Source organism: Tubulanus polymorphus, chromosome 11 (genome assembly GCF_964204645.1).
Source record: "Tubulanus polymorphus chromosome 11, tnTubPoly1.2, whole genome shotgun sequence".
Taxonomy (NCBI): Eukaryota; Metazoa; Nemertea; class Palaeonemertea; order Tubulaniformes; family Tubulanidae; genus Tubulanus; species Tubulanus polymorphus.
The window spans coordinates 4,544,606-4,557,872 of NC_134035.1; the positions used below are offsets into that span (position 1 = coordinate 4,544,606).

General features: G+C 36.4%; 1 long non-coding RNA gene across 1 annotated transcript in view; it reads right to left on the minus strand.

Annotated features, from left to right (window-relative positions):
- The window catches only part of LOC141913210 (uncharacterized), a 52,840-nt gene extending 39,573 nt beyond the window's left edge, over window positions 1–13,267 (minus strand). The window contains exon 1 of the long non-coding RNA XR_012620246.1: window positions 13,194–13,267. This is a non-coding gene — a long non-coding RNA (uncharacterized LOC141913210). The remainder of the gene's footprint in view (window positions 1–13,193) is intronic.

The following is a 13,267-nucleotide window of genomic DNA, read 5'->3' on the forward strand; positions in this document are numbered from 1 at the left end:
CAATATGAATACAGCACCTTCAAGATGATATGAAGCCCTAAAATTCTGAATCTTTTGGCCAATCTATTTAAAATTAGTTCAGTACACCCACCCATATATGACAATTGAATACAGCATCTTCAGGATGATATAATGCCCCAAAATTCTAGATCTTTCGACCAATCTATTGAAACCCAGTTCAATATACCCTACCCATATTAGACAATTGAATACAGCATCTTCAGGACGATGTGAAGCCCTAAAAGTCTGAATCTTTCAACCAATCTATTGAAAATCAGTTCAGTACACCTTACTCATATTAGACAATTGAATACAGCATCTTCAGGACAATTTGTTGCCCCAAAATTCTAGATCTTTCGACCTATATATTGAAACCAAGTTCAATAAACCCTACCCATATATGACAATTGAAAAGAGCATCTTCAGGAAGATCTGATGCCCCAAATTTCTAGATCTTTCGACCAATCTATTGAAAATTAGTTCAGTTCACCCTACCCATATATGACAATTGAATACAGCATCTTCAGGACGATATGAAGCCCCAAAATTCTGGATCTTTCGGCCAATCTATTGAAAATTAGTTCAGTTCACTCTACCCATATATGACAATTGAATACAGCATCTTCAGGACGATATAATGCCCCAAAATTCTAGATCTTTCGACCAATCTATTTAAAATGAGTTCAGTACACCCTACCCATATAGGACAATTGAATACAGCATCTTCGGGACGATATGAAGCCCCAAAAATCTAGATCTTTTGACCAATCTATTAAAAACCAGTTCAATATACCCTACCCATATTAGACAATTGAATACAACATTTTCAGGACGATGTGAAGCCCTAAAAGTCTGAATCTTTCAACCAATCTATTGAAAATCAGTTCAGTACACCTTACTAATATTAGACAATTGAATACAGCATCTTCAGGACGATATGAAACTCCAAAAATCTAGATCTTTCGACCAATCTATTGAAAACCACTTCAATGCACCCTAACCATATCAGATAATTGTATACAGCATCTTCCGGGTGATATGAAGCCCCAAAATTCTGAATCTTTCGACCAATCTATTGAAAATCAGTTCAGTACACCTTACCCATATTAGAAAATTGAATACAGCATCTTCAGGACAATTTGAAGACCCAAAATTGTAGATCTTTCGACAAATCTATTGAAAACCACTTCAATACACACTAACCATATAGGAAAATTGAACACAGCATCTTCAGGACCATATGGGGGCCCTAACTTTCAGGTTGTTTCGACCAATTTTTTGAAAATAAGTTCATTACACCCTGCCCATAAATGACAGTTCAATATAGCTACTTCAGGACCATATGAAGCCCCAAAATCCTGGATCTTTCTACCAATCTATTGAAAATTAGTTCAGTACACCCTACACATATCAGAAAATGGAATACAACATCTTCAGGACGATATGAAGCCCCAAAATTCTGGATCTTTCGGCCAATCTATTGAAAATCAGTTCGGTACACCTTACTCATATTCGAAAAATTGAATACAGCATCTTCAGGACGATATGAAGCCCCAAAATTCTGAATCTTGCGACCAATCTATTGAAAATCAGTTCAGCACACCTTACCCATATTAGAAAATTGAATACAGCATCTTCAGGACAATTTGAAGCCCCATAATTCTAGATCTTTTGACAAATCTATTGAAAACCACTTCAATACATACTAACCATATAGGACAATTGAACACAGCATCTTCAGGACCATATGGGGCCCTAACTTTCAGGATGTTTCGACGAATTTTTTGAAAATAAGTTCAGTACACCCTGCCCATATATGGCAATTCAATACAGCTTCTTCAGGATTATATGAAGACCCAAAATCCTGGATCTTTCTACCAATCTATTGAAAATTAGTTCAGTACACCCTACACATATCAGAAAATGGAATACAACATCTTCAGGACGATATGAAGCCCTGAAAATTCTGGATCTTTCGGCCAATCTACCGTATTGAAAATCAGTTCGGTACACCTTACTCATATTAGACAATTGAATAAAGCATCTTCAGGACGATATGAAGCCCCAAAATTCTGGATCTTTCGGCCAATCTATTGAAAATTAGTTCCTTGCACCATACCCATATATGACAATTGTATACAGCATCTTGAGGACGATATAATGCCCCAAAATTCTAGATCTTTCGATCAATCTATTTAAAATGAGTTCAATATACCCTACCTATATATGACAATTGAATACAGCATCTTCAGGACGATATAATGCCCTAAAATTCTAGATCTTTCGACCAATCTATTTAAAATGAGTTCAGTACATCCTACCCATAAAGGACAATTGAACACAGAATCTTCAGCACGATATGAAGCCCCAAAATTCTGAATCTTTCGACCAATCTATTGAAAATCAGTTCAGTACACCATACCCATATTACAAAATTGAATACAGCATCTTCAGGACAATTTGATGCCCCAAAATTCTAGATCTTTCGACAAATCTACTGAAAACCACTTCAATACACACTAACCATATAGGACAATTGAACACAGCATCTTCAGGACCATATGGGGCCCTAACTTTCAGGATGTTTCGACCAATTTTTTTAAAATGAGTTCATTACACCCTGCCCTATATGGCAATTGAATACAGCATCTTCAAGACGATATAAAGCCCCAAAATTCTGAATCTTTCGGCCAATCTATTTAAAATGAGTTCAGTACACCCTACCCATATAGGACAATTGAATACAGCATCTTCGGGACGATATGAAGCCCCAAAAATCTAGATCTTTTGACCAATCTATTAAAAACCAGTTCAATATACCCTACCCATATTAGACAATTGAATACAACATTTTCAGGACGATGTGAAGCCCTAAAAGTCTGAATCTTTCAACCAATCTATTGAAAATCAGTTCAGTACACCTTACTAATATTAGACAATTGAATACAGCATCTTCAGGACGATATGAAACTCCAAAAATCTAGATCTTTCGACCAATCTATTGAAAACCACTTCAATGCACCCTAACCATATCAGATAATTGTATACAGCATCTTCCGGGTGATATGAAGCCCCAAAATTCTGAATCTTTCGACCAATCTATTGAAAATCAGTTCAGTACACCATACCCATATTACAAAATTGAATACAGCATCTTCAGGACAATTTGATGCCCGAAAATTCTAGATCTTTCGACAAATCTACTGAAAACCACTTCAATACACATTAACCATATAGGACAATTGAACACAGCATCTTCAGGACCATATGGGGCCCTAACTTTCAGGATGTTTCGACCAATTTTTTTAAAATGAGTTCATTACACCCTGCCCATATATGGCAATTGAATACAGCATCTTCAAGACGATATAAAGCCCCAAAATTCTGAATCTTTCGGCCAATCTATTTAAAATTAGTTCAGTACACCCTACCCATATATGAAAATTGAAAACAGAATCTTCAGCACGATATGAAGCCCCACAATTTTAGATCCTTCGGCCAATCTATTGAAAATTAGTTCAGTACACCCTGCCAATATATGGCAATGAATACAGCATCTTAAAGACGATATAAAGCCCCAAAATTCTGAATCTTTCGGCCAATCTATCTAAAATTAGTTCAGTACACCCTACCCATATATGACAATATGAATACAGCACCTTCAAGATGATATTAAGCCCCAAAATTCTGAATCTATCGGCCAATCTATTTGAAATTATAGTTGAGTACACCCTACCCATATATGACAATTAAATACAGCATCTTCAGGACGATATGAAGCCCCAAAATTCTGGATCTTTCGGCCAATCTATTGAAAATTAGTTCAGTACACCCTACCCATATATGACAATTAAATACAGCATCTTCAGGACGATATGAAGCCCCAAAATTCTGGATCTTTCGGCCAATCAATTGAAAATTAGTTCAGTACACCCTACCCATATATGACAATTGAATAGAGCATCTTCAGGAAGATATAATGCCCCCAAAATTCTAGATCTTTCGACCAATCTATTGAAACCCAGTTCAATACACCCTACCCATATATGACAATTGAAAAGAGCATCTTCAGGAAGATGTGATGCCCCAAATTTCTAGATCTTTCGACCAATCAATTGAAAATCAATTCAATACACCCTAACCATATAGGACAATTGTGAACACAGCATCTTCAGGACCATATGGGTTCCTAAATTTCCGGATGTTTCGACCAATTTATTGAAAATAAGTTCGGTACACCCTTCCCATATATGGCAATTCAATACAGCTTCATCAGGACGATATGAAGCCCCAAAATTCTGGATCTTTCTACCAATCTATTGAAAATTAGTTGAGTACACCCTACACATATCAGACAATGGAATACAACATCTTCAGGACGATATGACGCCCGAACGTTCTGGATCTTTCGGCCAATCTATTGAAAATTAGTTCAATAGACCCTACCCATATTAGACAATTGAATACAGCATCTTCAGGACGATATGAAGCCCCAAAAATCTAGATCTTTCGACCAATCTATTGAAAACAACTTCAATACACCCTAACTATATCAGACAATTGTATACAGCATCTTCCGGGTGATATGAAGCCCCAAAATTCTGAATCTTTCGACCAATCTATTGAAAATCAGTTCAGTACACCTTACCCATATTAGAAAAATGAATACAGCATCTTCAGGACAATTTGATGCCCCAAAATTCTAGATCTTTCGACAAATCTATTGAAAACCACTTCAATACACACTAACCATATAGGACAATTGAACACAGCATCTTCAGGACCATATGGGGACCTAACTTTCAGGGTGTTTCGACCAATTTTTTGAAAATAAGTTAAGTACAACCTGCCCATATATGGCAATTGTATACAGCATCTTCAAGATGATATAATGCCCCAAAATTCTGAATCTTTCGGCCAATCTATCGAAAATTAGTTCAGTACACCCTACCCATATATGACAATATGAATACAGCACCTTCAAGACGATATTAAGCCCCAAAATTCTGAATCTTTCGGCCAATCTATTGAAAATTAGTTTAGTATACCCTACCCACATATGACAATTGAATACAGCATCTGCAGGACGATATAATGCTCCAAAATTATAGATCTTTCGACCAATCTATATAAAATGAGTTCAGTACACCCTGTCCATAAAGGACAATTGAATACAGCATCTTCAGGACGATATGAAGCCCCAAAAATCTAGATCTTTCGACCAATCTATTGAAAACCAGTTCAATATACCCTACCCATATTAGACAATTGAATACAGCATCTTCAGGACGATGTGAAGCCCTAAAAGTCTGAATCTTTCAACCACTCTATTGAAAATCAGTTCAGTACACCTTACTCATATTAGACAATTGAATACAGCATCTTCAGGACGATATGAAGCCCCAAAAATCTAGATCTTTCGACCAATCTATTGAAAACCACTTCAATACACCCTAACTATATCAAACAATTGTATACAGCATCTTCCGGGTGATATGAAGCCCCAAAAATCTAGGTCTTTCGACCAATCTATTGAAAATCAGTTTGGTACACCTTACTCATATTAGACAATTGTATACAGCATCTTCAGGGTGATATGAAGCCCCAAAATTCTGAATCTTGCGACCAATCTATTGAAAATCAGTTCAGCACACCTTACCCATATTAGAAAATTGAATACAGCATCTTCAGGACAATTTGAAGCCCCATAATTCTAGATCTTTTGACAAATCTATTGAAAACCACTTCAATACATACTAACCATATAGGACAATTGAACACAGCATCTTCAGGACCATATGGGGCCCTAACTTTCAGGATGTTTCGACGAATTTTTTGAAAATAAGTTCAGTACACCCTGCCCATATATGGCAATTCAATACAGCTTCTTCAGGATGATATGAAGACCCAAAATCCTGGATCTTTCTACCAATCTATTGAAAATTAGTTCAGTACACCCTACAAATATCAGAAAATGGAATACAACATCTTCAGGACGATATGAAGCCCTGAAAATTCTGGATCTTTCGGCCAATCTACCGTATTGAAAATCAGTTCGGTACACCTTACTCATATTAGACAATTGAATAAAGCATCTTCAGGACGATATGAAGCCCCAAAATTCTGGATCTTTCGGCCAATCTATTAGAAAATTAGTTCCTTGCACCCTACCCATATATGACAATTGTATACAGCATCTTGAGGACGATATAATGCCCCAAAAATCTAGATCTTTCGACCAATCTATTGAAAACCAGTTCAATATACCCTACCTATATATGACAATTGAATACAGCATCTTCAGGACGATATAATGCCCTAAAATTCTAGATCTTTCGACCAATCTATTTAAAATGAGTTCAGTACATCCTACCCATAAAGGACAATTGAACACAGAATCTTCAGCACGATATGAAGCCCCAAAATTCTGAATCTTTCGACCAATCTATTGAAAATCAGTTCAGTACACCATACCCATATTACAAAATTGAATACAGCATCTTCAGGACAATTTGATGCCCGAAAATTCTAGATCTTTCGACAAATCTACTGAAAACCACTTCAATACACACTAACCATATAGGACAATTGAACACAGCATCTTCAGGACCATATGGGGCCCTAACTTTCAGGATGTTTCGACCAATTTTTTTAAAATGAGTTCATTACACCCTGCCCATATATGGCAATTGAATACAGCATCTTCAAGACGATATAAAGCCCCAAAATTCTGAATCTTTCGGCCAGTCTATTTAAAATTAGTTCAGTACACCCTACCCATATATGACAATTGAAAACAGAATCTTCAGCACGATATGAAGCCCCACAATTTTAGATCCTTCGGCCAATCAATTGAAAATTAGTTCAGTACACCCTGCCCATATATGGCAATTGAATACAGCATCTTAAAGACGATATAAAGCCCCAAAATTCTGAATCTTTCGGCCAATCTATCGAAAATTAGTTCAGTACACCCTACCCATATATGACAATATGAATACAGCACCTTCAAGACGATATTAAGCCCCAAAATTCTGAATCTATCGGCCAATCTATTTGAAATTATAGTTGAGTACACCCTACCCATATATGACAATTAAATACAGCATCTTCAGGACGATATGAAGCCCCAAAATTCTGGATCTTTCGGCCAATCTATTGAAAATTAGTCCATACACCCTACCCATATATGACAATTAAATACAGCATCTTCAGGACGATATGAAGCCCCAAAATTCTGGATCTTTCGGCCAATCTATTGAAAATTAGTTCAGTACACCCTACCCATATATGACAATTGAATAGAGCATCTTCAGGAAGATATAATGCCCCAAAATTCTAGATCTTTCGACCAATCTATTGAAACCCAGTTCAATACACCCTACCCATATATGACAATTGAAAAGAGCATCTTCAGGAAGATGTGATGCCCCAAATTTCTAGATCTTTCGACCAATCAATTGAAAATCAATTCAATACACCCTAACCATATAGGACAATTGAACACAGCATCTTCAGGACCATATGGGTTCCTAAATTTCCGGATGTTTCGACCAATTTATTGAAAATAAGTTCGGTACACCCTTCCCATATATGGCAATTCAATACAGCTTCATCAGAACGATATGAAGCCCCAAAATTCTGGATCTTTCTACCAATCTATTGAAAATTAGTTGAGTACACCCTACACATATCAGACAATGGAATACAACATCTTCAGGACGATATGACGCCCGAACGTTCTGGATCTTTCGGCCAATCTATTGAAAATTAGTTCAATAGACCCTACCCATATTAGACAATTGAATACAGCATCTTCAGGACGATATGAAGCCCCAAAAATCTAGATCTTTCGACCAATCTATTGAAAACAACTTCAATACACCCTAACCATATCAGACAATTGTATACAGCATCTTCCGGGTGATATGAAGCCCCAAAATTCTGAATCTTTCGACCAATCTATTGAAAATCAGTTCAGTACACCTTACCCATATTAGAAAAATGAATACAGCATCTTCAGGACAATTTGATGCCCCAAAATTCTAGATCTTTCGACAAATCTATTGAAAACCACTTCAATACACACTAACCATATAGGACAATTGAACACAGCATCTTCAGGACCATATGGGGACCTAACTTTCAGGGTGTTTCGACCAATTTTTTGAAAATAAGTTAAGTACAACCTGCCCATATATGGCAATTGTATACAGCATCTTCAAGATGATATAACGCCCCAAAATTCTGAATCTTTCGGCCAATCTATCGAAAATTAGTTCAGTACACCCTACCCATATATGACAATATGAATACAGCACCTTCAAGACGATATTAAGCCCCAAAATTCTGAATCTTTCGGCCAATCTATTGAAAATTAGTTTAGTATACCCTACCCACATATGACAATTGAATACAGCATCTGCAGGACGATATAATGCCCCAAAATTATAGATCTTTCGACCAATCTATATAAAATGAGTTCAGTACACCCTGTCCATAAAGGACAATTGAATACAGCATCTTCAGGACGATATGAAGCCCCAAAAATCTAGATCTTTCGACCAATCTATTGAAAACCAGTTCAATATACCCTACCCATATTAGACAATTGAATACAGCATCTTCAGGACGATGTGAAGCCCTAAAAGTCTGAATCTTTCAACCACTCTATTGAAAATCAGTTCAGTACACCTTACTCATATTAGACAATTGAATACAGCATCTTCAGGACGATATGAAGCCCCAAAAATCTAGATCTTTCGACCAATCTATTGAAAACCACTTCAATACACCCTAACTATATCAGACAATTGTATACAGCATCTTCCGGGTGATATAAAGCCCCAAAATTCTGAATCTTTCGACCAATCTATTGAAAATCAGTTCAGTACACCTTACCCATATTAGAAAATTGAATACAGCATCTTCAGGACGATGTGAAGCCCTAAAAGTCTGAATCTTTCAACCAATCTATTGAAAATCAGTTCAGTACACCTTACTCATATTTGAAAATTGAATACAGCATCTTCAGGATAATTTGATGCCCCAAAATTCTAGATCCTTCGACAAATCTATTGAAAACCACTTCAATACACACTAACCATTTAGGACAATTGAACACAGCATCTTCAAGACCATATTGGGCCCTGACTTTCGGGATGTTTCGACCAATTTTTTGAAAATAAGTTCAGTACACCCTGCCCATATATGGCAATTCAATACAGCTTCTTCAGGATGATATGAATCCCCAAAATTCTGAATCTTTCAACCAATCTGTTGAAAATCAGTTCAGAACACCTTACCCATATTAGAAAATTGAACACAGCATCTTCAGGACCATATGGGGCCCTAACTTTCAGGATGTTTCGACCAATTTTTTGAAAATAAGTTCAGTACACCCTGCCCATATATGGCAAATTCAATACAGCTTCTTCAGGACGATATGAAAACCCAAAATCCTGGATCTTTCTACCAATCTATCGAAAATTAGTTCAGTACACCCTACACATATCAGAAAATGGAATACAACTTCTTCAGGACGATATGAAGCCCGAAAATTCTGGATCTTTCGGCCAATCTATTGGAAATCAGTTCGGTACACCTTACTAATATTAGACAATTGAATACAGCATCTTCAGGACGATATGAAGCCCCAAAAATCTAGATCTTTCGACCGATCTATTGAAAACCACTTCAATACACCCTAACTATATCAAACAATTGTATACAGCATCTTCCGGGTGATATGAAGCCCCAAAAATCTAGGTCTTTCGACCAATCAATTGAAAACCACTTCAATACACCCTACCCATATATGACAATCGAAAAGAGCATCTTCAGGACGATATAATGCCCCAAAATTCTAGATCTTTCGACCAATCTATTGAAACCCAGTTAAATACACCCTACCCATATTAGATAATTGAAAAGAGCATCTTCAGGACGATATGAAGCCCCAAAATTCTAGATTATTCGACCAATCTATTGAAAATCAGTTCATTACACTCTTCCCATATTAGACAATTGAATACAGCATCTTCAGGACGATATGATGCCCAAAAATTCTAGATTATTCGACCAATCTATTGAAAATCAGTTCATTACACTCTTCCCATATTAGACAATTGAATACGGCATCTTCAGGAAGATGTGATGCCTTAAAGTTCTAGATCTTTCGACCAATCTATTGAAACCCAGTTCAATATACCATACCCATTTATGACAATTGAATACAGCATCTTCAGGATGATTTGATGCCCCAAAATTCTAGATCTTTCACCCAATCTATTAAAAATCAGTTCAGTACACCCTATACCCATATTAGACAATCGAATACAGTATCTTCAGGACGATATGAAGCCCCAAAATTCTAGATCTATCGACCAATCTATTGAAACTTATTTCAATACACCCTACCCATATATGACAATTGAATACATCATCTTCAGGACGATATGAAACCCCAAAATTCTAGATCTTTCGACCATTATCTTGAAAACCAGTTCAATATACCCTACCCATATTAGACAATTGAATACAGAATCTTCAGGACGATATGAAGCCCGAAAATTCTGGATCTTTCGGACAATCTATTGAAAATTAGTTCAGTACACCTTACCCATGTTAGACAATTGAATACAGCATCTTCAGGATGATGTAAAGCCGCAAAATTCAAGATCTTTCGACCATTGTATTGAACATTAGTTCACTACACCCTACTCATAAAGGACAATTAAACACAGCATCTTCAGGACGATATGAAGCCCCAAAATTCTATATCTTTTGACCAATCTATTGAAAATTAGTTCAGTACACCCTACCCATAAAGGACAATTGAACACAGCATCTTCAGGACGTTATGAAGCCCCAAAATTTTGAATCTTTCGGCCAATCTATCGAAAATTAGTTCAGTACACCATGCCCATATATGACAATTGAATACAGCACCTTCAGGACAATATTATGCCTCAAAATTCTAGATCTTTAGACCAATCTATTTAAAATTAGTTCAGTACACCCTACCCATAAAGGACAATTGAACAATCTATTGAAAACCAGTTCAATATACGCTACCCATATATATGACAATTGAATACAGCATCTTCAGGACGATTTGATGCCCCAAAATTCTAGATCTTTTGACCAATCTATTGAAAATCAGTTCATTACACTCTTCCCATATTAGACAATTGAAAAGAGCATCTTCAGGAAGATGTGATGCCCCAAAGTAATAGATCTATCGACCAATCCATTGAAAATCAATTCAATACACCCAACCCATAGGACAATTGAACACAGCATCTACAGGACGATATGAAGCCTTAAAATTCTAGATCCCTCGACCAATCCATTGGAACCCAGTTCAATATACCCTACCCATATATGACAATTGAATACAGCACCTTCAGGACAATATTATGCCTCAAAATTCTAGATCTTTAGACCAATCTATTAAAAACCAGTTCAGTACACCCTACACCCATATTAGACAATTGAATACAGTATCTTCAAGAGGATATGAAGCCCCAAAATTCTAGATCTTTCGATCAATCTATTGAAACCCATTTCAATACACCCTACCCATATATGACAATTGAATACAGCATCTTCACGACGATATGAAACCCCAAAATTCTAGATCTTTCGGCCAATCTATTGAAAACCAGTTCAAAACACCCTAACCATATATAACAATTGAATAAAGCATCTTCAGGACGATATGAAGCCCCACAATTCAAGATCATTTGACCAATCTATTGAAATTTAGTTCAGCATATCCTACCCATGGATGACAATTAAATACAGCATCGTCAGGACGATATGAAGCCCCAAAATTCTAGATCTTTCGCTATTATATTGAAAACCAGTTCAATACACCCTAACCATATATGACAATTGAACACAGCATCTTAAGGACGATTTGATGCCCAAAAATTCTAGATGTTTCGCTCAATCTATTAAAAATCAGTTCAGTACACCTTACCCATATATGACAATATAAATACAGCATCTTCAGGACGATATGAAGCCCCAAAATTCTGAATCTTTCAGCCAATCTATCGAAAATTAGTTCAGTCCACCCTACCCATAAAGGACAGTTGAATACAGCATCTACAGGAGGATTGATGCGCCAAAATTCTAGATCCTTCAACCAATCTATTAAAAATCAGTTCACCCTACACCCATATTAGACAATTGAATACAGTATCTTCAAGAGGATATGTAGCCCCAAAATTCTAGATCTTTCGACCAATCTATTGAAACCCATTTCAATACACCCTACCCATATATGACAATTGAATACAGCATCTTCAGGACGACATGAAGCCCCAAAATTCTGAATCTTTCGGCCAATCTATTGAAAATTAGTTCACTACAAACTACCCATAAAGGACAATTGAACACAGCATCTTCAGGACGATTTGATGCCCCAAAACTCTTGATCTTTCGACCAATCTATTAAAAATCAGTTCACCCGATACCCATATTAGATATAATTGGATACAGCATCTTCAGGGCTATATGATGCCCCAAAATTCTAGATCTTTCGACCAATCTATTCAAAATGAGTTCAGTACACCCTACCCATATATGACAATTGAATACAGCTTCTTCAGGATGATATGATGCCCCAAAATTCTAGATCATTCGACCAATCTATTGAAAATCAGTTCATTACACTCTACCCATATTAGATAATAGAAAAAAGCATCTTCATGAAGATGTGATGCCCCAAAGTTTTAGATCTTTCGAAAAATCTATTGAAAATCTATTCAATACACCTTCCCATATAAGACAATTGAACACAGCATCTTCAGGACAATATGGGGCCCTAAATTTCTGAATGTTTCAACCAAATTATTGAAAATCTATTCAATACACCTTCCCATATAAGACAATTGAACACAGCATCTTCAGGACAATATGGGGCCCTAAATTTCTGAATCTTTCGGCCAATCTATTGAAATTAAGTTCAGTATATCCTACCCATATATGACAATTAAATACAGGATCTTCAGGACGATATGAAGCCCCAAAATTCTGGATCTTTCTACCAATCTATTGAAAATTAGTTCAGTACACCCTGCCCATATATGACAATTGAATTCAGCATCTTTAGGACGATATGAAGCCTCACAATTCTGGATCTTTCAATGCATCTAATGGAAATCAGTTCAGTAACCACCTACCTGAACTATTGCAATTGAAAACGATATCTTCTAGACTTCTAGACATCTTCTATGTAGCAACAAAATTCTGGATC